Raw genomic sequence first — 26,915 nt, forward strand, 5'->3', positions numbered from 1 at the left:
CAATTTCCTCTGCCCGTGTGATTGTCCTGTATTGTGGTCTGGCACCAGTATTCACTCAGCGTCCGCTCCATGCCTGGTGTTTGCACGCCCCATGGAGAGATGGACTTTGAGGCTGAGTGCAGAGCTAGCAACAGGCCAGTAAGATCTGCCACAGCACTAGGTTCACAGCTCTAGGTAAGTCAGCAGGCGAACCAACCAGGAAAAGGTGTTGGGAGCAAACCCAGGGCAGAAACAGTTTGAACGAAGAAGAGAGTGAAGACAGGCCAGGTTCTCTGAGGGAGGCGTGTGGTAGGGACCCCTGCTGAAAGTCAGTGACCTGGACTTTGTGAGCCTCTTACCTGCTCTTGTATTGCTCCTTTTCTCTCGCTGACCTGAGCTGCTGAGGAGTCTCTTCAACAGGGGCTTTCAGCAATGTTTCAGCATAGTTCCTTGCTGTGCTACAGGAAATTAAGAGACGATGTTGAGTCTGGGGTTGGATCAGAGTGAGAAAAAGGAGCCGCTGTCTGATGGCTGCATTGTGAGCATGCAATCCCCATGGGGGGGCCCGAGTCTTGCATCAAGATTCTCTCCTCTCCAAGGGATGGACTCGTTTATTAAAGGGGCTGGTGAGTTTTCTTATTTGTGGAGAGATGCCAGGCCCAAATGAGTCAGCTTCGGATACTGCCCTGTTGAAAGTGGAGTACCTATGGGATACAGAGCTAAGGAAGCTCAGAGAATAAACACTTGAAGTTGGTGGGCGCAGGGAGGGCTTCAGTGAAGAGATGACATCCAAGCTCCCCTTTCCCTTGGATGTTTCCTTGGGCATTCAAAATCTTGTAAAGCAATCTACAAGTGTTATAGTTTCAGCTATCCATGATCCCACTGAGTTCAAGTAGGGAGAGAAAATGTAATGAATCCGGTAGGGACTGGCCCTGACTGGGATCAGGAAACCTGGTTCCAGGTCTTCCTCAGCCACTAACTCGTGTGACTTTGGAAACAGCATCCCGTTTCTCTTCTGAAGAGTGAAGCAGAGACAAAATGACTCCTGAAATTCTGATCGTCTTAGTGTCACTCTGTGTGGTCCACTTCTCCCTTCTCTTGAAGCTGGATGCAAAATAACCAATAACCATCCTACAGATAAGAGAGAGAAGGTGAGTTTTTCTTGAACCAGGATGAGGACAATAGCCTGGAAAGGCAGTTTCCACAGAGGAAGAAAGGCTTCTGGAGAAGCATGTTTTCAGTATAGTCTTACACCTTCTTAGAACAAAGAACATACATTAAACACTCCCAAGATACACATTCATCAAAGATGCAAAGAGGTATCCAGTTGCAAATTAGCAGGTTAATATGACCCTGATGTCAGGAAAGGGGCTAATACTGGCAGGCGGAGTGGGCTGGGGCTCAGGGTGGGATCTTGCCAATAGGGCATTACAGATTCTGGCATAGGAGGGGAAGTATGCATTCTTAAGAGAGTACATTCTTTAATGGTTAAAGCAAAGGTACAATGTCTGTTTGGTAGGCCATAAGTCAGGCTTCTTTAGTTCAAGCCAAATCCATTTTGAACCAGAATAGCTACCCCATAACCCCAATATGTGAAAATCTCTTATCAGATCCCTGCTGGCTTGTGGCAGGAGTCAGAGCAGTGCCACAGCAATGCTGAGCCTGGAAAGGTGGGGGGAGGGTGCCCCGTCACTGCTAGCTGGGGGACAGTGATGCAGCGTGTGGAGAGCAGATGTGGGGAAGGGGTAAGAGTGCACATTTGGGGAGGTGGGAGGAAGCGGGGAAGGGCCCAATCTCAGAATGTCCTGGGCCTTCCTGACAGGGGCTCTTATCCAGAGCCCTGGGACCTGCGTGGGCTATGACATCAGACACTTGTGAGGGGGACGAGTGAAGGTGAAACTGAGTCACTTGTCACTGCCTGCCTGAAGGGCAGAGAGGGTCCAAGGTTGAGCAGACGCCCCCTGGGAAGAGGTTATGATATTCTGGTTCAGTCTGCTGGATATGTAATCAGGCAATCCCCAGAGGAAAAACCACCAAGGCAGTTGAGAAAGAGGAGGCCACTGCGAGAGCTGCTGACTCACAAGGAATCCAAACGAAGCTTGGGCCTGGAGGTTTATGGGTGAGTTTCACAACCCTTTCTTTCTTTGGAAGTATTTTACTGTTTTCTCCACCAATGTCTCATTTTTCCTGGAGTTGCAGCTACTCTTTGGGTAAAGGATGGTTCCTTCTCCTGCACAGAAACAATACAGAGCCTCCATTTTACAGATGAGGACACTGAAGCTTCGGGGACTTGCCCGAGGTCACAGAGTTGGCTGGGGAATTTAGGTTTGTTGGCTTCCGGTTTGATATTCTCTCTTACACGAGGCTCCTCTTAACACAGACTCAAAAACCACATAACTCCATAAGTACTTCCCGGGGGCGCTCGTCCGTGGTCGGTGGTCCGTGGTCGGTGGTCCGTGGTCGGTGGTCTGCGGTCGGTGGTTGGTGTGTGTCAGTGCTTTGGGTTGGCAGATCAGCTTCCTCTAGCTGTCAGGACTGCAATTACACAGAATCTAGGGATTGAAAATTGCCCCTCAACTGGCTGGCCAGTTTCCAGTTTTTAGGGAAACCAAGTATAGTCTTCACACTGTTCTTTGCTGATACGCGCCATGAGGGTAACTTTTCCAACTTGTATTTTGTAGCAGCACATAAATTGTGCAGAAAAAAGTCACAGCAATGGGCCGCACAGCGCTTCCTAAAGGAGCCAGACTTAGGACCCTCTTGAGACAAACCAATGCTGTGACCAGGTGACTCAGTACCCCCCAAGCACATGGACTGCAGCGTGGATCAAACCTCAGCCAGTGGATTTCCATCCCGCCGCGTGGTGTAATGAATGGAGGCTGGCTTATGGGTTAGCACATAATGGCTGAGTCTAGGACAACAGAAACTTGTTTAGATTATATGCTTGGAAGAGAGTTAGCTATTGAAAACATCTCGCTGGAGTTCCCAAGCCAGGAAACTTAAAAAGTAGCAAATCTGAGCGGTGTGCCTTTTATGTGTGAACTAACAAATCAGTGGAGGAAAGAAAGAAGTTTTAGATAGGGTCCCTCCCTCCAGGAACTCAAAGTCAGAGGGAGGGTGTCTTCAGTCCATTCAGGCTCCTGTAACAAAATACCATAGACGTATAAACAACAGAAATGTGTTTCTCCTGTTCTGGAGGCCGGCAGTCTGAGATGAGAGTTCTAGTGAGGGCTGTCGTCTGAGCTGCAGATGGCCCCTTCTTACATCCTCACGTGGTGGAAAGAGGGCAAGAGAACTGTTTGATGTCTCCTTTATAAGGGCACTCACTAATCCCATGCATGAGGGTCCACCCTTACAGCCTGATTACCCCCAAAGGCCCCAGCTCCTAATACCGTTACATTGGGAGTTAGAGTTTCAACATATGAATTTGGGGGAGACACAAGCATTCAGCCCATAATGAAGGGTAATTCCAAGACATCAGCACAATGAAGGATTAGTACAGCCCTAAGCAATTGTAGGGCAGGGTTAGATGGGTTGGGAACAAAATGCCCAGTCTTGGACTCTGGCTCCTATTTTAATGCAATAACAACAACAAAAAATGAACAATAACTAACACTTATTGGGTACTTACTGTCTGCTGGTCACGTATCGCAGGCTGGGTTCTCCAGAAGCAGGCCTGGAGACAGAGTCTGGGGTATCAGGGATCACCACCTATGAAAGGAAGGGGGAAGAAGCAGGATTAGTGAGAGGAAGAAGTCAGTCCATGATGCAGGCCCCAAAAAGCCTTGGCCACTCTGTCCGGGAATTCTACAGTGAGTGTTGCCCGTTAGTGTCCCACGTCGGGCAGAAATGGCCAGTCCTTTATCCATCCCCACCCTTCTCCCTCAGTTATCAGATACCCCTGGCAAGGGGGTGACCTCATCTAGGGTGACTCTCTACAGCTGGGGCAGCCCCTGAAGGAGCTGACAGCTGGCCAGTTGGCTGTTGACCACACTCCCTGCAGCTGGGCAGCAAATCCTTGAAGGAAGGCCTGGGCAGTGCGTCTCCACGATCACCACACCATGCTAAGCTCTTTGAACATGTTTACTCTTTCCAGTGAGATGGGTACTGTGATTTCACAAATTAGCTCATGGAGGCTTAGAAATGGTCAATAATTTGTCCATGGTTTCCAGTGGATGATTATGATTTATAATAAATATATATTTGGTCTTTGTCTCCATTTCTGGCACAGAGCTGCTAAAACCCTTGGAATTTCCTAAGTGATGAGAGCAGGAAAGGTGTCTTGATATGTATAACAAACTCCTGTCAACCACACTTGAGTTTATGTGAATGAGGTGACTTTTGGAAAGCACCTAAGGACGGGGGGGGGGTTGCCGGGAGAACCAACCATATGAATAGACAGCTGGAACTTTCAGTCCCCCCTTCCACCACTCAACCCCCAGAGAAGGAGAGGGGCTGGAGATTGAGTTCAATCCCCTGTAGCTAATGCTTTAATCAATCGTGCCTATGTAGGGAAGCCTCCGTAAAACCCCAAAAGGACAAGGTTTGGAGTCCTTCCGGGTTGGGGAACCAGAACCCTCCCCGTGCCACAGTGCCGGGCCCCAAGCTCCTTCGGGGAAGCTTCTTTGTCGGAGGACTTGCCCTACGTATCTCTTCATCTCGCTGTTGATTCATATCCTTTAATATCCTTTGTAATAAATCAGCATCTAGTGAGTAAACAGGTCTCCTGGGTCCCGTGAGCCACTCTAGCAAATTAATTGAACCCAAGGAAGGGATTGTGGGAACCCCACCTGATTTACAATCAGTCAGAAGCACAGGTAACGGCCTGGACTTGCGATGGCACCTGAAGTGAGGGCAGTCTTGTGGGATGAGCCCTCAACCTGTGGGATCTGATGCTATTTCTGGGTAGGTAGTGTCAGAATTGAGCTGAAGTGTAGGACACCCAGCAGGTATGGGAGAATTGCTTGACGGTGTGGGGAACCCCTGCCTGCATCCCCACACAGTGAAAGTGGTTGCAGAACCCCTCCTGATGACAGAGAGGGGGTTTAGCTAGGTAAATCTAATTTTTGCATTTTTCTTTTCCTTTTCTGTTCTTATCTCAATTGGGGCAAGGGTTGGCTGTGATTCTCATCATCTTACCAGATTTATAAAGCTCATACACATACCACCTTGTTTCTTGTAAACTGATTGCATCTTTGCTGCAGGTTTCGTATAAATAATTCCCTTTGACTCTGGAGAGGACTGGAAGAGAAACTTCCAGAAACCAGAATTGAGTTTGTTATTGTTTTCTGTTTGCCATTAGCAGAGCTTCTTGGGAGTCCGGCCCTTTATAGAATGGATCCAAATCTCAGCCACCTTTACCAGTTTCCACCATCCTGGTCACTAACGAGAGGACGAAGAACAGGTGACATTCCTTATTGCCACCTTCTAATTTTGCGCCACTAACACTGCAGACAGGGCTGTCTGGCGTCAGGCTCCGCCAGACTCCTCCCTCAGCTCAAAAACACCGTTGTGGCAAGAGAACATTTCTTCTGGTCTTCCCGAGTCCGGTGAGTGGCTGCGGAGGCAAGAAGTGATCCTTCTAGAAGGAAAGCCTCCAAAGCCGAGTTCTTGTTCCGAGGAGACAAGGCCAGCCCCAACTCTGGGGAGGCATTTAAGGCCTGGAGTGGGCGACGAGGCAGCCGGAGGGGGCGGGGAGTGGAGGAAACTCCAGGGGCAGCGAGGGGGTTCGGAGGAAGCCCGGGAGAGGGCCCGGAGGGCGCGCTGAGTTCGTGCAGCTCACCCTCCCGGAGAGGCCGCTCAGGTGCCTGCTGGCGCTTCTGCTGGGACTCAGTCTACACCACGGCGGGAGCGGTCTGGTCACTGAGAACCGAGGGGCCGGCGCCCTCGGGGGAAGGAGGTGAGAGGGACCACCGTGCTCCGCGCTCCGGGGAGCGAGCGGGTGGAGGCCGGGCCTCAGGGCTCTCCGGCGGGTCGCGCGTCTTGTTGGGAGGCGAGCACCGGGTGCCAGACGCCAGACGCTGAGAGCCGTCGGGCGGTAAAGTCTCCGCAGTCTGCTGCCTGCGCCCCCGGCCAGGTCCTTGCCTTGACACGGGCCGCATAACGCTTTCCTCTCCAGCCGGTTTCTTGCGCCCAGGCCCTTTGTGTCCCCACGCGTGCCCACTGGTGCAGGCACTGGGCCCTTAGTCTATGTTTGTGGTTCTTACTGGCACCCTCCTTCCTGCGATGCTGGGGCAAGCCCGGGAGCCACTGAGCAGAACCTTCCTGCTCCCTTCACCGGATAAAATCCTCCGGGACATTCTGTTCTTTACTCTGTGCAGGGACCTGTCCTCTCCTCCAACAGCGGGATCCTGCCAGGAGCGCCTCTTCAGTGCAGGGAGAAGGACCCTGCAGCAAGTCGGGGGACATTTGGCTGATTTTACCGAGAAGGCCGGTCCCTCCAACCTGACCTCATGACTTGGCCCTTGGCCCTCATCTCAGCCCAGCTCGAGTGCCTCCAGATTCCCAGCGAGGAGGCCTTCCTGGCGGCACCAGAGGTGACCGAGGCCCTGGTCCAGCAGAGGGCAGGAAGTGGATGGTGCCTTCCTAGGGCTCCTCTGGAGGCTGCTGAGAAACATCCTGCTGTGTGCTGTTGTCCTGCCCTTTTGCCACCTGTGCTCCAAGGTCACCAGTGTCCTCGTTTTTTTCCTGGTGGCCTTGGACTTCCTGGTGGCTCTGCTGGTCATGCCTTGCAAAGAAGCCCGGAGCTAGCTACAGGCCCTTTGGGGGCATCTGCGACATCTGAGTGGCCTTTGACACCATGTGCTGCACAGCCTCCATCCGGCGCCTGTGCCTCATCGGCCTGCAGGCTATCCGGCTGTGGCCAGTTCCTTCTACTACCAACAACATGTGGCCACTAGGCCTGCTCTGGTGCTCATTGCGGTAGCCTGGTTTCCTTCAGTTCTCACGCCCTTCATCCCTGTCCACCTACACTTTGGCATCAGGCAGACGGGGCAGGTGGCACAGGGCAGAGCCCAGCCCAGCCCAGCAGTAGAGAGCCCACTATCTGGTTCAAAGATGCAACCGCAGCCTCAGCCAGACCTATGCGGTGGCCTCCTTGGTGGCTAGCTTCTATGTCCCTGTGCTAGTCATGCAGGTCACTTGTGGTCACATCTACTACCTCTCATATTGTCAGCTGCACAGCATTTCTGTGCTGGAGCTGGTGAGTGTGCCTGGCTGGAAAAGGGCCCCATGGGGCCCTGATCAGCCCCTGTCCTGTCCCCTAGAACACTTCCTACAAGGAGACCAAGGTGCTAAAGACCTTGTCTATCGTCGTGAGGATCTGTGTGCTGTTGCTCCCCTTCTTCGCTCTCAGCTGCCCGATGCCCTTCTGCCCTGCTGCTGGGCCGGGGCACCCACCCTGTGTCAGGGAGACGTCTTCAGCATCTTTGAGTGGTGTGGCTGGGCCAACTCAGCCCTCCGTCCCACGGAGTATGCATTTAATGGGGAGTTCCGCAGGCTTTTGTCTCTTTCCTGGCCTGCAGCCCCTGCCCCCGGTCCCCTCAGCTGTGGTGGAGACGGTCATCTTCCGCAGTAAGCTGGTGTCCTGCCACAGGGACACACCCTGCCTGAAGGAGATGGCTGCTGCTCCTCCAGTAGAGCCCCCCATTCTGAACCCAGCTCCCCTGGTCCTAGCAGATGAGATGGCACTGAGCCTGGAGGAGGGCTCCTCCACTGCACGGGCATTATCCCTGGAGAAGATCGTCTCCTGCTCTCCCATGTGCTCCGAGCAAATGGCTGCAGCAGAATGTTAGAAGGTGAGCCATGGAGCTGGCATGTGGAGTCTGGGAGGCCAGAAGCTGAGGAATTGAGAGACTTAAGTTAGTGACACCTCTGCAGTGGAGGGGATGCCCTTGTGGGATCTGTAGGGCACTTTGGTATCATGTTTCTGGGTTCTCTACATCACAGGACTATTTCTGGGTTTTCCCTTTCGTTCCTGTAACTAGTTCTTCCCATCTTACGGCATCAAGGCAGTCCTCACCCCAAAACCCTGTTGGACGAGACATCTGGTCCTTGATCAATCATATCTTTTCTCACTCCTCAAATCTTGAAGGGAGTCAAAGTCTTTTAGGCCACAGTCAGATCCCAAGCTTTATATGCTCATATTCTTTGGAGAGGCAACATGCTGAGTTAAATTTACACTGCAGGGTGAATGACTGAAGGCGATGAAAGAGGGCAGGATGACTTGAAGGGGAGGGTCTGGGTGTGTCAGAGGACATGGTGGAGAAGCAGGTGGGTGGAGGCACTGATAGTAAACTTCATAATTTGGCCAAGAGCTGTCTCTGCCTACCAGCCCTTTTCCTTCCTTGCTGCTGGGGTATGATCTGAGTTTACCGCTGGGGTTGGTGGTGGTGGTGATGATGGTAATGGTGATGCAGCTGGTAGTGATAGTGATGATAGTATTGGCAATGACCAGCAGTGTTTGTGGTGATGGTGGTGGTTATAGTGGTAGTGGTGGTGGTGATGGTGGTAGTGATGATGGGGGTAGTGGGGGTAGGGGTGGGGGTGCTGATGGTTGTAGTGGTGGTGGGGGCAGTGGTAGTGATGGTGGCTGTAGTGGTAGTGGTGGTAATGATGATGGCAGTGGTGGTGGGGAAAGGATGATGTGGAGGGTGAACATAAGGGTGGAACCACCTCAGGGTAGACTTGATAGTCAGAACTTTAGAGTGAATCAGCCTCAGAGACCAGAGTTCCAAGATGAGGCTCAGAAAGGGAGTCACTTTTCTGTGGTCACCTTATGAGTAAGGGACAGAGAAGAAACAGGAACCTGGTGTCATGACTCATACTCCTGTTGGGAGCCATCTGGGCTAAAGGCAGCCCTAGTGTCCCAAGGTCTATCCCTGGCCAGTAGCCTGGTTCCCAGGCAGCTCCCAAGCCTTAATTCTTGACTTTCTCATTAGCATACAGTTTAGTTGGCAGAATAGCCAGCTAGTCCCCTGGGGGACTTGAGGGATCAAGTCAACAAGCAGGTAAGTTTTGAGGAGGTGAGAGAAGAGGACCATGGCACATGGGGATGCTATGGCAGGAGGCCTTGGAGTGGGTGCTGGTGAGCACAGGGGATCTGACAGGTGGGTGGAAGTCACATTTCTGAGACAAGCTCTGCATATGGAATGACTTTTCCCAGTGCCAAGTGGGAAGCAGGCTGAGAGCCCCTGGAGCCAGGCTGTGTGTGGACAGCTGGGGCCCAGGCTCAGCCAGGACTCATGGCCACTAGGTTAACATTGTGACAGCCTTCCCTTCCCTCACAGTGTAGAGGTTGAAATAGCAGGATAGAGTGGTCCTTTCTGCTTTTGTCTACAGGTTGTTTTGCATGGTGGAGAGAAGATGGCAAGACCTAGGGCCAGCAGCCGGACTTGTGATTTTGTGGCCTGGACCCTCGGTCCATGGCCGGAGGAGGTCAAGAGAGCCTTGGATCTGGCTCTTTCAGAGCTGGAGCTCCTGGAATGCCTCAGCTGCACAGGAGAGACACACAGGGGTTCCCTCTCCTCTAGCCTTTATGTGCCACACGCGGTGCTAGGTACTGTACGTGGGTTGTCTCATTATGGATTAGTTCATCGCTGCTTACCTCAGTGAGGCCAGCACTGTTAGCCCCATTTCGCAGGTGAAGAAACCAAAACAGAGATGTGCCATTTGCCCAAGGTCACAGAGTTAAGTAGCCAAGCCAGTATCGAAACGGGTAGTCTGACCCCAGTACTCTCCCTCATAGGCACCATGCTATTCTGGGATAATGGGATGAGGGGGAGTTTGGGGATAGAATGTCCATGTTTTTTGGCTATTTTAATAAATTGCTTAGGATCTGCTCTCTTCTTATGTGGTTATGCAGGGATTTCCGCTTTCTGTGCAAAATACAGACAGGTGTGTCCCCAGCCTGACTTTTCTGCTGTTCCATGGGCAGAGATGCATGTTTGCTGTCACTGTGGTGCGTGGGTTTGGAGCTACCCTCATTCCCACTAAGGACAACTGTGGGCTGGCTTCCTGTGCGTGCAGGGGTGGGCCGGCGTGACCCAGTGCAGTGAGGAGACAAGAGATCTGAGTCCTGGCTCCATCACTGCCTGGAGGTGTGATGTAAGGAAAGGCATGTGCCTTTGTAGAATATTCTTCTTTATGAAGAAAAGATCCGAGGGAATAATTATTTCTGTTTAGCCTACCTCAAAGGTGGGCATTGATGACCACAAAGAAATGGGAGCTGTGTAAATGCTTTTTGAAAGTATCAAGTGCTACACAAATGAAGGGTGTGATGAAGGTGGGGACTCCAAACTGCCCCGTGGAATCAGGGGCATTTTCCCCCGGTGGCTGGGCCACTGTCCTGTGCAACCTCAGTCTCAAACACAAATCAGGTCTACTGGCCTTGATCAGACATTTGTCCTGCTGTGGCCTGCCCCCCTCCCTACTTGGGTCTTGAGCTGGGGCTGAAAGAGGGAGGCAGGTTGAACTGGGGCCGGGTGGAATGCTGCCAGCAGTGAGGGGACACAGGGAGCCCTTGTGGGGAACACTCCAGCCACCTGAGGGTCTGGGGCTTCTTGGTCAATCAGAGCCTGGCTTGACCACAGCGGCCATGGCCCAGGCTGGCTGGCCCTGAAGGGGTGAGGGTAGTGTTGAGGGAGCCTGGGAGACTAACTTTGTCGGTGGAGGGAGATTGCAAGGGGCCGTGCCCAGGCTCCAGAGGCCTGGTGGCTTTGGAAGGGTCTGCCTTGCCTGCACCCCAGCTCCTCCGCCCCTCCCTGCAGCAGGCACTGTGCGGCACTGAATGAAACCGAGCAGTGGCTGAAGAATCTTGGCAGCACTGGGCCTGGGGCCTGAGACAGAGATGGAAGCAGGAGGGCTGCAGGGACTTTGAGTCCAAGCCTCCCGAGGCCCACCCCTGGCTGCACCTCTCTGAAGCTGTCCCCGATGGCCCAGTCCTCACCACCGTACCCTGTCCCAGTTCCCGTGTTTCCCGTCTGCCTGATTTGGTTCAGGACCTCGTTCGTTTTCTGACTTAGGAACTGTGTAATGCCTGTCTTCTTGCCTAGTCGAAAAGCCCCTTGAGGCAGGCAGTGCGCTTTACCCTTTCCTTGTCCTAAGCACAATGTTTGCATTCAGAACACACCAAGAGAGACTGATCGGAAAGCACGGTGGGGCCAGGTTAGGGTCTGGAAACCCGGAAGATGGGGAGGGCACTTGAAGGCTGCAGAGCTGCCAGCACAGACCTGACTGAGTCCACGGCCAGGCCAGAGCCCTCGGAGGGGCAGCAGGAACTTCTGTTCCCACCTTCTCTCCTCCTCTCCTTTCCAGGGAGACTCGACCAGGGCTTCTGGAGCAAGAGACTGCCCGGGTTTGAGTGCCGGTTCTGCCAGTTATTAGCTGTGTGACCTCGGGCAAATCACTTAACTTCTCTGTATGTTAATGTCTTCATCTATAAATTGGGGATGACGATGGTAGTGCCACATGGCACTGTTGTCAGGAACAAATGAGTTCAGTTGTGTAAAGCGGATAGAGGCACCTGGTATAGAGGAAGCCAATTCAGCGTGTGTAGCTCTTAGACCCTTCTGAGGCCCTGTCGCCCTCCGGGAGGTCCACCCAGGGACCTTCTGTCTCTTTGTTCACTTGTGGAGCTCTGCTCTCTCATCGGCAAAGGTCCAAACCAATACGAAAGCAGTGTTCGCATTTTGTGCGGTTTAAATAGTGCTCTTGTCTGGACGCACCATCACGTGTCTTTCTCTGCCTCTTTGCTTCTGTGCCCTTCTTCAGGGTTTTGCTGATAGGCTTCAGATTAAAAATAAATATTAAGGTTTGCATAGTCAAATATTGACTAATAAAGAATGTAACGGCGTTTTAAAGAATTAAGCAAATGAGGGTCTGGATTTTCATTGAAAATTCTTAATTTTCACCCAGTTCTCTCAGGGCAGAACGTCTGCAGTCAGCTGTAGATTCTCTCCCAGGGTGAACTGGGCTGAGTCATGTGGTCATCCTTTAAAAAGAAATTATTATACATTTTTTTCCTTTTTCCTTTCCTTTCATATCTTTATTGAAGCAAAAGAGACACTTTTTGGTTCGCTATATTTTAGCCTGTTTTTCTTCGTTGTATGTTACGCTGGGTAAAGTCTTTATATCATTATTGTTTTCTTGTGATGATCTGGAAACTATAGATTATATTTCTTATCTTTCAGTGGTTACCCTCAAATTTTTAGCATATGGATTTAACTGTACAGTTTTCTATCAAGTTCTAAAATTCTTCCTTATCTTTATCTTTTCCCATTCGAGAACTTAAAGATGTTCTAACTACACATTGACTATTACCCTGCCCATCTTTTTACTGTTTTCAAGAGCTTTAGTTTGGCATCCCAAAATCAACTTCTTGGGGCCAGCCCAGAGGCACAGTGGTTAAGTTCGTGCACTCCACTTTGGCAGCCCAGGATTTGCAGGTTTGCATCCCTGGCACAGACCTAGCACCGCTTGTCAAGCCATGCTGTGGCGGCATCCTACATGAAATAGAGGAAGATTGGCATGGATGTTAGCTCAGGGCCAGTCTTCCTCACAAAGAAAAAGAAAAAAAATCAACTTATTATGGAAAATTTCAACTATACATAATCATTGGAAGAATAATGTACCCGTCACCCAGTTTTTTTTGTTTTTTTTTTTAAAGATTTTATTTTTTTCCTTTTTCTCCCCAAAGCCCCCCGGTACATAGTTGTGTATTCTTCGTTGTGGGTTCTTCTAGTTGTGGCATGTGGGACGCTGCCTCAGCGTGGTCTGATGAGCAGTGCCATGTCCGCGCCCAGGATTCGAACTAACGAAACACTGGGCCGCCTGCAGCGGAGCGCGTGAACTTAACCGCTCGGCCACGGGGCCAGCCCCCCATCACCCAGTTTTAATAATGATCAACATTTTGCCAATCTTGTTTCCTTTATAATTCCATGCTTTTCTTCTCCCCTCCCCAACAGGAATATTTTAGGGCAAATATAATTATATATCATTTTGTCTATACACACTTTAGTATAAATCTATAACAGATGAAAAAGTAACTACAACAATGAACATACCTGAAAAGTAAGAACAGTCCCTTCATACCGTCTAGTACCCACACTGTGTTCAGATTTCCCAGACTTTATCAAACACGTCCTTTTCCCATTGGTTTGTTCAAATCTGGATCTACGAAGGCCCACCTCTTGCATTTGGTTGATGTGTCTTTTCTTACCATTAGTTCTTTTTCATGTGTTTAGAGTTTTGGTTTGCTAAATTCTCCTTTAGTGGGTAGTTTTTCCCCTTTCTTTGAGTTCACTCATCCTTGTTTGGTGATTCTGTGCCTGCCTCCATCCCTGCCCCAGGGCACTCAGTTAAGAACAAGGTTTTCGGGGCCAGACAGGTGGCGCAGCCATTAAGTTCACACATTCCGCTTTGGTGGCCTGGGATTCGTCAGTTCGGATCCCGGGTGTGGACATGGCACTGCTTGTCAAGCCATGCTATGGCAGGCATCCCACGTATGAAGTGGAGGAAGATGGGCACAGACGTTAGCTCAGGGCCAGTCTTCTTCAGCAAAAAAAAGAGGAGGATTGGCAGCAGATGTTAGCTCAGGGCTAATCTTCCTAAAAAAAAAAAAGAGCGAAAAGAACCAGGTTTTCTAGGCAGCAGAGAGTGATGTCCTTATTGGGCATACCATTGCCCCAGTTGGCTAGCAGTTAGTGTGGCCCAGTGAAGTTATCTGTGGTCTTCTGCCTCCTCGAATAAGCCATAGCTCCCAGCACTGGTCAAATGTAGCTTTATGCTGTATAACTGTGTAAAGGGGAAGCTCCCCCTCTATCCCTGGTTTTAAGAGGTTGGGTGGCTTTGCTCTCCTCCTCACATGGGGCACTTTTATTCCTTGTTAATCCACAGGGACTGAAATCCCAGAGCCTCTGCTGGTTTCCAGACGGGGAGCCCAGCTGGCTCGCGGCTCAGTCAAGCTTACTACATGGTGTTTCCCAGAGACGCCAGTCATGTTTTTGAGCACAGCTGTGTCTTTTTCATTTACCTGCCTTTTTCAACAATATCAATTTGTCTGGAAGTCCACGCACATGATTTTCCACTGCTGTTTCTTCATAGGTACTGGGAAATCTGTTCATTCATTCATTCAACAAATGATTATTGAGTGCCTACTGTGTGCCGGGCATTGCACTGGTCCTCCTGCATCTCCTGCTGACCTCTGCCTCCCCGAAAGCCAGCACGGCCTTTTGCACTCCTTTGCCTCAGAGAGGCTGGGCAGAAATTGCCCACCAGTCACTGACTTTCCTGACTTTTGTTCTCGTAAATTCTGAGCCCCTTTAGGAGATTCTACTAGAAGTCCTCAAGAGGCGAGGGAACTGTGCTCATGGGGGAAAGAACAGAAGACATTTAGGGAAACAGAAAAGAGGCAGGGGTCTGTGGATCCTACCACAACCCAAGTCGTTGGCAGGCCTTCAAAGGAAATGGATTGTATGTTCCACCTGGGGAGGCTGGATGTAGGCCCCCAGGTTTCCAGTCTCAGCATAGATTGATTTACCCCATTTGTGGCAGAGAAGCAGAGAGCTGCCCAGAATCCATGGGACCACTGTAGGCTTAGATAGCATCTTAGAGGCAACTGCTTCTGGTAGTTTCCATGTAAATGTCACCACAGTGAAAAAAATCTCATCTGATTAGAGTTCTTAAATGCAGACAAGACAGAGCACCCTGAAAGGAGCCAGAGGAAGAGCATTGCAGGCAGAGGGAACAGCCACTGCAAAGCTCTTGAGGCAGGAAAGAACTTGTAGTGGAGGCAGAGAGGAGGCCAGTGTGGCTGGGGTGTAACAGGCGAGGAGGAGGGTGACGGTGTGTGAGGCTGGAGTGATCCTAAGGTGAGGCGCTTCAAGCAGCGAGGACACGGAGCTTAAGGAGGCACTCACTCTCAGGGTCATGCCTCGCTTGCCTCACCCTGGTCCCGACCCAGTGTAGAAGGCCAGATAACTTAGAGCCTGGTAATACATTATTTTAATGTATTGGGACCATTAAAGGATTTTATATAGGGGAGAGGATGCTATGATTTGATTTACCTTTTGAAATATCACTCTGGTAACTTGTTATGGGAGATCTTCAAGATTATCCCATCAAAGGGGTCTGAAGACCATGGCGCCATATTTTTCTTTTCATGATGCCTAAGGGAAAGAAAATAAAAAGGGGCAAAATGTCTCACTCCTTTAGTGGATAGTTGCTAGCTAATCCCTACAAGGACTTGGCTGGACACTGTGGTTGTGACCCTCTGCCCCTCAATTAGTGAGTGAGTAATACCAGCTCTGGGGATCAATATTATTCAGACACATAAGAGTCTCCATGTTGCCAGCAATAAAGCAGACAGAATTACCCTAAATGTCTCTTTCTGCAAAAATGCCCAGAAATACTTGGTAAAATTTAACAAACATAAATTTAAATGTATATCTGGTTATAGGATTGAACAAATGAAAAAATATATTGATATTGTTGGAAAACAGTGTTGTTACTATAAGAGAAAGGATATATAAACAAGGAATGGGAGGAAAAGGGGGAGAATTTGTTGATTTGCTGATGTTGGACTAGAATTAAAGAATCAGTATGGACTCATATTTGACAAAAACTAAAAAACAAAAAGCTCTTATCTCTGTCCATTCAAAGGGCCCTGTATTAGTCAGGGTTCTCCAGAAAAACAGAACCAATAGGAGATCTATCTATCTATCTATCTAAAGAGATTTATTATAAGATATTGGCTCTCACAATTATAGAGGCTGAACTGTTCCATGATCTGCTCTCTGCAGACTGAAGACCCAGGAAGGCCTGAGAGCCAGAGAGCTGACGATGTAGATTGCAGCCCGAGTCTGAAGACCTGAGAACCAGGAGCACAGAGCTCAAGAAAAGAATGGTGTTCCAGCATGGCAGTCAAGCAGAGGACAAATTCCACCTTTTCAATCTATGCAGTGTCTTGGCTTGTATTGGATGATGCCAACCCACATTGGGGAGGGCAATCTGCTTTACTCAGCTCACCAATTCAAATACTAATCTCTTCCAGAAACACTCTCACAGACATACTTAGAAATAATGTTTAACCCAATATCTTGGGATCCTGTGACCTAGTCAAGTTGACACATACAATTAATCATCACAGGCCTAGAAACAATGGACCCCAAAGCAATGAACACACATAAAGCCCGATCTTAATTTTAAAATACCATTCCCCAGTGAAAGGAATCAAGGCTCCTTGGATAAATGATTCTGAGGGCTGGGTCTGGGAAAGTTCCAGGTGAGCCTAGAATATCTTGTTATTCCAGAAAGTAATTACTCAAAAACCAATGAGAATATGTCAAAAGGACACAAGAGTCCACTTGAAGGGACTCCTAATGGCCAACTTCAGAACAATCTGAGAATCAAAATGAATAATGAGAGAAGTTGTTTTTAACACAATGTGCTTAAAAATTAGTGAAATGAACACATCTATGGACAGCTAATTTCCAAGAAAGGAACCAAGAATACACAATGGAGAAAGGAAAGTCTCTTCAATAAATGGTGTTGGGAAAACCAGATAGCCGCATGCAAAAGAATGAAAGTAGACCATTATTTTACACCATACACAAAATTTGACTCAAAATGGATTAAAGACTTGAATGTAAGACCTGAAATCATACAACTCCTAGAAGAAAACATAGACAGTACACTCTTCAACATCACTCAGCAGTATGTTTGTGAATATTATGTCTCACCAGGCAAGGGAAACAAAAGAAAAAATAAACACGTGGGACTACATCAAACTAAAAAGCTTCTGCAGAACAAAGGAAACCATCAACAAAAGAAAAGACAGCCTAAAAATTGGGAGGAGATATTTGCAAATTATATATCTGATAAGGGGTTAATATCCAAAATATATAAAGAACTCATACAACTCAACAAAAAAAACAAACAATGAAATTAAAAAATGGGCAAAGGATCTGAATGGACACTTTTCCAAAGAAGATATACAGATGGCCAACAGGCACAAGAAAAGATGTTCAACATCACTGTTTATTAGGGAAATTCGAGTCAAAACTACAATGAGCTATCACTGTACACCTGTCAGAATAACTATTATTATAAAGACAAGAAATAAGTGTTGGAGAGGATGTGGAGAAAAGGCAACCCTCATACACTGCTGGTGGGAATGCAAATTAGTGCAGCCACTGTGGAAAATAGTATGGAGATTCCTCAAAAAATTAAGAATAGAAATACCATATGACCCAGCTACTCTACTTCTGGGTATTTATCCAAAGAACACAAAAACACTAATTTGAAAAGATATACACACTTCTATGTTCATTGCAGCATTATTCACAATAGCCAAGCCTTGCAAACAACCTAAGTGCTCATCAACAGATGAATGAATAAAGAATATGTGGTATATATATAATAGAATACTACTCAGCCATAAAAAAGATGAAGTCTTGCCATTACAACTAGAATGGATAGACCGTGAGGGCATTATGCTGAGCAAAATAAGTCAGATGGAGAAAGCCCAATACCGAATGATTTCACTCATGTAGAAGATTAAAAACAAACAAACAAACACATAGACACAGAGAATAGATTGGTGGTTACCATAGCGGGAGGATGGGTCGAAAGAGATAAAAGGGCACATGTGCACAGTGACAGACGGCAATTAGACTTTGGGTGGTGAACATGATGTAATCTACCCAGAAATCAAAATATAATAATGTATGCCTGAAATTTGTATAATGTTATAAAGCAATGTTACCAAAAAAATAATAATGAGTTTATTTTGAAACTAACTACAATGATGATAATGACTAAGGCGGGCCTAGGTAGGAGGATGGAGAAAGGAAAGCTCTCCTTGGAGAAGAATGTCAACTAATAAACATCAAAGGAATAATAGAAAAAATTACCATTTTGCAACCATCACACTAAAATTAATACAGTCAGTAATAGCTAATTTAGACACAAATTTCCATTAAGCAAAAGCTTATTGGGAACCAGGATATTCACACAGCCTGAAAGTATCACCCCACAACTTATTATGACAAATGAAGGAAAATACTTTTCAGTGGATCAACCGGGTAAATACCAGCTTAACCAAATAAACTTAGCATTACCACTAATGCAGAAAATGCCATCATGTTCCTCCTGATAGGATGGACCGAGAAGGACACAACATTTAGTATGCGCAATTCTTGCCAAAAAATGTTTACTCTGAAACTACTCACTAAGAAAATAATCAAATCCAAATTAAGAGCCATTCTGAAAAAAAACTGGTCTAGACTTTTAAAATATCAATGTCATGAAAGACAAAACAAGGCAGGTACACTGTTCTAGATTAAAGGACACAAAATAGACAAGACATCTAAGTAAATGGTGTGGTCTTTAACTGGATTCTGGATTACAAAAAAAACAGTTTTAAAGGACATTATTGGCACAAATGGAGAAATTGGGCTGTATTGGATGAACTCACTGTGCCATTGTTAAATTCTGAGAGTATGCTAACTGCATTGTCATTATGTGGGACATATGTGGAGAAGCGTTTAAGGTAGAGTGTTGCGATATCTGCAACTAACTTTCGGATGGTTCAGCAAAGAGAAAACGTTAATGTGTGTCTGTTCAGTCTGTTCTTCTTGCGGTTCTTCTGTGAGTGAAACCAGGAATGAATGAGTTAAAATTTTCCCTGGGTTAGAAGAGAGGAAAAAATTGGACATAAGCTCTGCTAACTGCACTGTGCATGCATGTACTCAGCTGCTCAAACTAACCAGATCTTTCTGTAATGAGTGAGTGAGTTTCCCGGGAAGTCAAGGTCCGACAGTCAAGAAGAAAGGCAGTTCAGTCTCAAAAGGCCACACGCAGGCTGAAGGTGATGCCGCAGGCTGGTGGGGAGGCACAGCCAGCAAGGCCACCTGCTCCCCTCCTCTACCTAAAAACCCCACCTTTTTCCCTGTGAGGAGGTGGGTTTGAGTTTTCTACTCCCACCTCCTCGTCTCGCTGGCTTTCAATAATAAACCTCTTTCCTTGCTACAGGCCTGAGCTTTTGGTGATTGGCTTTGCTGTGAATCGGGTAAAAGAAACTGTGTTTTGTTTTCAGTTTCATGGGTTTGAAATATTTCAAAATAAAAGTGGGGATAAAATAATGCATTACTGAGATCATAAAAAAAGAAAAGAAATCCCAGGGGACAAAAACAAAACTTAAATCTAGATGAGCTGACATGGTGGCTGCCTCCAGGTGGGGTGCACAGAATTTACAACAGAGACAAAGATGAATGCAAAAGTCTATGCAAGCAGAGAGCTGGAACCAAGACTCACCAATTACACTGTGAACCTGAAAGTACAACATCCTCCCCGAAAAGGTGAACGAGAAGCAAAGTTGTCCTCTGGGACAAGGAGATGACAAGGCAGTGTGTGTATCTCAGCCTGGACTCAGACGGAAAAAAATAAGTATCACCTAGGAAATCAGACACAAGCCTGCTCACTCTTGTTTGGGGTTTAAATTGACATTTTTCTTGTGATATTAGAACCACCAAGACGAGACATAAGAAGTGATGCTATATGTGTATTTTACCAGAATTTAAAAGAAGAAAGTGGGCCCAGACTATTGACACTGTGAACACCAGGAAGAGGCAGACAGCTCCTCAGGCCTTCACACAGGCCTCACACCATTCCCACAGATGAACCTGCGGAACATGAGCTCGTGGCCCCAACAAGGAAACAATCCACCACGAGTGAGGGCTGACACAGAAAATAGCAAGCTTAGACCCCCAGGTCGTCGGCTAAAAGAATGCATAGCTGAAGACTATAAAAATGAAAATATTTAAAGTAATCTAAAGGCATAAACAAGGAATCAAAAGAAAAGAATAATACATTGCGAAAATGACTAGGCAGATTTTAAAAAGAAAATAGAATTTTTAAAATAAAATGTTTGTTTATTCAACAAATATTTATAGAAATTAAAATCTCAATAAATGGGTTAAACAGCAGATTTGATATATCTGAGAAAAGAGTAAGTGAACTGAAAAACAGATGTGAGGAAATTACCCAAAGGCAGTACAGAAAGATTAAGAAATTAGAGAAAGGCTGGGGCAGGGGTGGAGGAGAGGGGAGAAGAGAGAGAGAATACAATGAAAAGGTCTACACATGCCTAACTCAGCACCCAGAAAGAGCTTAAAAATGAAGGAGAGACAATATTCAAGGGAAAATCAATGAGAGTTTTCCAGAACTGATGAGAGACATGAATTCTCGAATTTTGGAATAGCAAACTGCAGACAGATTAAATAAAAAATAATCCGTACCTATATTTAGATCCTTTGGTCATTAAAAAATTAATAAAGCATATGATGAACAATGCAATATATTAAATGTTGTGGGACCACAACAGCATATGCTCATAGCCTTAAATGCATATGTTGAAAATAAAAGAGGAACACTGAAAAATCAGCCATCTCAGCTTCCATATCAAGAAGCTAGGAAAAAACAGTAAATCAAACCTAAAAAACTAGAAGAAGGAAACAAACATAGGAGCAGATATTGATGAAATAGAAAACAAATGTACAACAAAGAAATGTATCAAACCCAAAATCTGGTTCTTTGACACGATTTACGACATTGATAAACCTCTAGCAAGACTGATCAAAAAAAAAAACAAAGAAAATGAAAGAAAGATCACTACAGACCATAGAAGCAGTTATCCTACAGATATTAGGGACAACTTTACACTTTTAAAAATACAGCTTACCAAACTGACAGAACAAGGAACAGAAGAGCTGAATAGTTTGCTATCTGTTGAAGACATTGAATCCATTATTTCAAACCTTCTCACAAAGAAAATCCTGGTCCAAAATGGCTTCACTGGCAAATTTTTCCAACCATTTAAGGAAGAAATAACAGTTTTGCACAAACTCTTCCTGAGGAATAGAAAAATAGGGGCTACTGGCCAACATTTTTATGAGGTCAGCATAATCTAGATACAAAACCTTGACGAGTACATGACAAAAAAGGAAAATTAATACATCAAGATTAAGGGCAAGTTTATCCCAAGAGTACAAAGGGAGTTTAATACTTGAAAATCAATCAGTTCAGTTCACCACATGAAAGGGAGAAACACAGAGAAAAAAACATAATTATCTTGACAAATTAGGAAAAGCATTTGATAAAATTCAACACCCATTCATGATTAAGAAAAACATAACTTCTTTAGCAAGCCAAGAGTAGAGGATAACTTTTTAAAATCTGATAAAAGTCATCAACAATAAAACCTATCAAGAACATCATATGTAGTGGTGAAATATTGAAAACCTTCCTATTGGTATCATGTTTATTTAACGTAGTACTGGAAGTTCTAGCCAGTTCCATAGGGCAAGGAAAAGAAATAAAAAGTGTAAGCATTGGGAAACAAGAAATAAAGCTGTCTTTATTCACAGGTGGTACAACTGGGTATATAGTAAACCCAAAGAATCTATAGACAAATTACTTGAAAGAAAAAGTGACTTTTGCAAAGTCACCAAAAACTCAATATTCAAAAAGTCAATTATATTTCTATAAGCAATAAACATAAAACTAAAAGTTTTAAAGATATTATCTACAGTAGCCCCCAAAATATCAAATTCCCGAGAAAGAGTCTAATAAAAGATGTTTAATACCACTTCACCAGAGTTTCTCCACCTTGGCACTATTGACAGTTTGGAATGGATGATTATCTGTTGTGGAGGTATATTAGTCAGCTCTGGCAGCTGTAAACAAAAATACACAGACTGGGTGGTGTAAACAACAGAAATTCATTTCTCACAGTTCTGAAGGCTGGAAGTCCAAGCTCAAGGTGCCAGCAGATTCAGTTCCTGGTGAGGGCTCTATTCCTGGCTTGCAGACAGCTGCCTGCCACTGTATCCTCACACGGAGGAGAGAGAGCTAGCTCTGGTGTCTCTTCCTCCTCTTCTTCTTCTTCTTCTTCTTCTTTTTTTTTTTTTGCTGAGGAAGATTCGCCCTGAGCCAACATCTGTTGCCAGTCTTCCTCCATTCTCTGTATGTAGGTCACCACCACAGCATAGCCACCAACAGCGGTGCAGGTCGGTGCCCAGGAATCCAACCCCAGCTGCCAAAGCAGAGCATGCTAAGCTCAACCACTAAGCCACCCAGGCTGGCCCTCTCTTCCTCTTCTTTTAGGGGCATAAGCCCTATCAGATTAGGCCCCACTCTTATAACATCATTCAACTTTTATCACCTCCCCACAGGCCCTATCTCCACATACAGTCACATTGGGATTAGGACTTCAACATATGAATTTTGCCAGTTGTGAATGTCGACCCCATAAGGGGGATTGTGCATTATGGGATGTTTAGAAGCATCCCTGGCATCCATGTGCTGGATTCCAGCAGAACTCTCCACCCCGCAGTGTGACAACCAGAAATGTCTCCAGACGTTTCGCACTAGGTGTGGCGGGGGGGGGGGGGGGGCGCCGAAAGGGTCAGGGAGGGGGTGCAAAATCACCCCTAATTAAGAACCATTGCTCTACACTGAGCACTGTAAAATATTATAGAGAAAAAATGATAAATTCTTAAATAAATGAACAGATATAAAAATATGTCACATTCATAGATTGAAAGACTTAATATTGTAAAGATGTCCATCCATTCTTCTAAATTCAGTGAAAACCCAATCAAAATCCCAGCAGGGAGGGTGTGTGCACGCACGCAAATTAAAAAGCAAATTCTAAAACTTATACAGAAATGCAGAGGATCAAGAGTAGCCAAGGCAAGCTTGAAGAGGAAGAAGAAAGCTAGACGACACACTTTTCTACGTGTATGCCAAGCCTCGACTTTTTGTAAAGTGGATAACTACTAAAGAAATAGATATTGGATGAGTAACGTTTAAACCATTAGAGTATAAGAGGGTAGTAAGGAAAACAATTTAATAGAAGATAGGAAAAAATAACAGAGGCACAAAAATCTTGGTTAACATAAAGTACAAAGTTAGATGGTAAAAATCAATGGAAAGATGTCAGGAATCACAGTAAGTGTAAATGAATTGAACCTGTCAGATGAAAAACATATTGTCAGATTTTTAAAAAATAATAAAAGCTACTTCTGAACTGTTTGTAAGGGAAAGACTTAAAAATAAGGACACACAAAAATTTTAAATTAGGAGACAGAAAATTCGGTATATCTACTGTAATACCAAACAAAATAGACTTTAGGGCAAAAGCATATTTTTAGGGTTAAAGATAATCATTAATAATAATAGGAACAATTTACCATGAAAATATATCTTTTCTACATTTATATGCACCTAATATCATTTCAAAATGAGATTACAGAGAGAAATTGACAAATCACAATTACAGTGGTAAATTTTAATACAGTGTATTCTAATAGTGTAAGATCAACTCAGATCAAGTAGATCAAAAATTAGAAGGACATGGAAGATTTGAAGCACACAATTAACATGCTTGATCTAGTGGGAATATCTTCAACTCTTTATCTAACGATTAGAGACTGTCCACTTTTTTAAGTATATGTAGATTAATTACAAAAGTTGACCTTGTACTAGGACACAAAGCAAGTTTCAAAAAACACTAAAAGATCAGTATCACATTGTCCGTATTCTCTGATCATGATGCATTAAGCTAGATATATACAGCAACAGGATAACTTCAACAAAACATACATTTGGACCTTAGAAAACATTTCTAAATAACTCATGGGTCAGAGAATAAATTCTATGAAGATATGTAGCCACATCGACCTCCTTTCTGACCCTGAACCCCCCAGGAAAGCTCTCACATCAGTGTCTTCGCCCATATTGTTTTCTCTCCATATTAAAATTCATACGATGGAGCTAAAGAGATACTTAGGGGGAAATTTACATCTGTACACGCTATTATTAAAAAATGAAGAGAAAAATGACTGAAATCAATAAGCCATTAAAAATCTTAGCGAACTTACTAGCAAAGTATCTAAAAGAATTCCTGCGTCACAAAGTTTTCATTATACTCATTTTCCAAGGGTGGTTTAATATCAGAAAATCTCCTAATATCATTTACCACCAAGCCTCCAGATATGGGTATGCAGGTTGTCACAGTACTGAGCTGCCAGGTGTCAATTAAAACAAGGAGCCAAACTGGATGTAACAGTGAGGCCTTTATTTACTCCTGCAATAGTATAAACAAGAGGCCACACAAGAAAGGATGCCAGCTCCCCAAAGTTCCATTTTCCCCCGTGGAAGCACAGAGGAGGGTTAGATGAACCAGGGAAGTGGGGAAAGGAACTGTCTCACTGCCCAGGGAGGCCTGGACAAAGGCTCTTGGTGTCCTATGGACCTGGGGCCGTGGGGAGGGAGGGCAAGGGTAGATGCAGAGGCCTCTGAGCCCCGTCCTCCCCAGTGGAGGCCTCTAGGCTAGGGATGCAGACATTGCAGACGTTTGTAAGAGCATGGCCAGCGGAGGGGCAAGGGGCTGAGTCCTCGACTGCAACTCCCTGCAGACGGCCATGCACTGGTGCGCACCCAGTCTGCTGTGAGGAGGGCAGCTTCCTCGGTGCGGGCTGCCTTTGTAAGTGCCTATGTTCAAGCCTGAAAGATCACACCTACTTTTCTGACCTGGAGCCGACTCCTCACAGGGTGTAACCTGCGTGTGGGCATCTTGCTGAAGGGCTGAATGGGGCTGAAATGCAGTTCAAGCTCTGCTGCCAAGCTACGGTCCCTGGCATGGGGCTACGTCCACCTGGAGGAGGGAGCACCTTTTTCTCATTTACACAAAGGTACCATATGGGCTATTGATGGCCCTGCTCACATTAATAAACTAAAGAATAAATATCTTACAAAGTCTTCGATAGAAGAGGCCTGTGATAAATTCAATACTCGTTTATGTTTTAATAAAACAAACTAGGACTAGAAGGAAATTTCCTTAACCTAATAATGTATATTTAACTTAAAATATATACAAACCTACGGAAAACATCATATGTAATGGTATAATCTTGGAAGTAACCTTTTTAAAATCAGAAACAAGACAAGACTGCTCACCGCTACCACTTGTGTTCAGCATTACCCAAGGGGCTTTGTCCAGAGCAGTAAGATAAGACAAAGAAAAAAGTTAAGCATTCCAAGAGAAGAAACAAATCTGTCTTTAGTCACAGATTAACCGTTTATATAGAAAATGTAAGAAATAGTCCAATGAAATAATGAGAGTTTAGCAAGGTTTCTGGGTATAAGATCAATGTACAAAAGTCGATGATACTTTCTACAACAATAAGAGAAGTATAATGTACCTAGAAAAATATAGAACATTAGATGTGCAAGACCTTTGTAAATAAACTTATAAAACTAGGTCAAAATACATAAAATAAAGTCTAAATAGACAACATGGATGAACATGCAGGACATTATGCTAAGTGAAATAAGCCAGACACAGAAGGACAAATACTGCACGATCCCACTTACATGGTGAATCTAAGATAGCCAAATCATAGAAACAGAGAGTAGAATGGTGGCTGCCAGGGGCTGGGGGAGGCGGAAGTAGGGAGGTAGTAGTCAGAGGGTACAAAGTTTGGGTTATACAAGATGAATAAGTCCTAGAGATCTACTGGGCAGCATAGCGCCTGTAGATAACTATCTATATAATATATATAACACTGTATGATTCACTTAAAAGTTTGCTGAGATGTGCTCTTACATTGTGCTCTTATCACAATAATAATAAGACGGCAGGATAATACTTTTGGTGGTGATGGATAGGTTTATGGCATAGATCGTGGTGATGGTTTCATGGGTATACATTTATCTCCAAACTCATCAAGTTGTCTCAATAATTATGTACGGCTTTTTGTATGTCAAAAGATAAAGTAAAAAGACCTAAATAAATGGACATATATATATTATGTTTGTAAATAGGAAGACTAATATTTTAAAGATAGCAGATGTTCCCAAAATAACCTGTAAATTCAATTCCAATTAAAATTTCTATGATTTTTTATAGTAACTGATGACTGTTTCCAAAATTCATAGAGGAGAGAAAAGTTCCCAGAGAAGCTAAGAAAACTTAGAAGTCAAACAGGTAAAGGGGCTTATACTCTGAAATATCAAGAACTATTACAAAGGTGTATTAATTAGAGTGATAATGGGATAGAAAAAGACAAATAGACCAAAGAAGCATAAGAGGAAGCCTGGAAACCCATTCATGTGTGCACAGAAATAATACATGAGAAAGTGGTGTGTTTGTTTCCTGGAGCTGCTGTAACAAATTACCACAAATTTGGTGACTTAAAACAACAAATTTATTCTCTCAAGTTCTGGGGGCCAGAGGTCTGAAACCGCGGTGTCCACAGAGCCTGCCCTCCGGGGCTCTGCAGGAGAATCCATTCCTAGCTTCTAGGGGCTGCCTGCACCCTTGGACTGTAGCTGCATCACTCCTGTCTCTGCCTCCGTCTTCACAGCACCTTCTCCACTGTGCACGTGTCCTGCTCTTCTGTCTGTGTCAAAGCTCCCTCTGACTTCCTCTTATCAGGAAACATGTGATTGCATTTAGGGCCCACCTGAAAAATCCAGGATAAGCTCCTCCTCTCAATAGCCTAGAGCCTTAACTTAATTATATCTTTCACCAGATACTAGTACATCCACAGGTCAGGGAGACTAGGGAGTGACTATATCTGTGCAGCCACGGTCCAATCCACTACAGATGGCATTACAAAACAGAGGGAAAATGATGGTCTAGTCAATAAAAGCGCTGGCACAATTGGTTTTCCTAAGGAGAAAAATATTAAAATTACTTATACCAATAAAAAATACTTTTAAATTTTAGAAAAATATCATTTCAGGTAGGGAAGGATTTCCTAAACATGACACAAAGTGCAGACCATAAAGAGAACACTTGCCAGATTTGTCTATGGTGTAATTTAAAATATCTGTGGAACACCCATGATTTTTTTTAAAATAGGCAAAAACAC

At 45.4% G+C, this 26,915-nt stretch overlaps 1 long non-coding RNA gene across 1 annotated transcript; it reads right to left on the reverse strand.

Annotated features, from left to right (window-relative positions):
- Positions 1–338: 338 nt before the first annotated feature.
- On the reverse strand, positions 339–20,840 carry LOC138923261 (uncharacterized). The gene is made up of 4 exons (XR_011436652.1): positions 20,717–20,840; positions 15,042–15,143; positions 3,611–3,690; positions 339–437 (listed from the first exon to the last, which is right to left on the reverse strand). It is a non-coding gene; the product is annotated as an uncharacterized lncRNA (long non-coding RNA).
- Positions 20,841–26,915: the final 6,075 nt, after the last annotated feature.

This window comes from Equus caballus, chromosome 2 (genome assembly GCF_041296265.1).
Source record: "Equus caballus isolate H_3958 breed thoroughbred chromosome 2, TB-T2T, whole genome shotgun sequence".
NCBI classification, from domain to species: domain Eukaryota; kingdom Metazoa; phylum Chordata; class Mammalia; order Perissodactyla; family Equidae; genus Equus; species Equus caballus.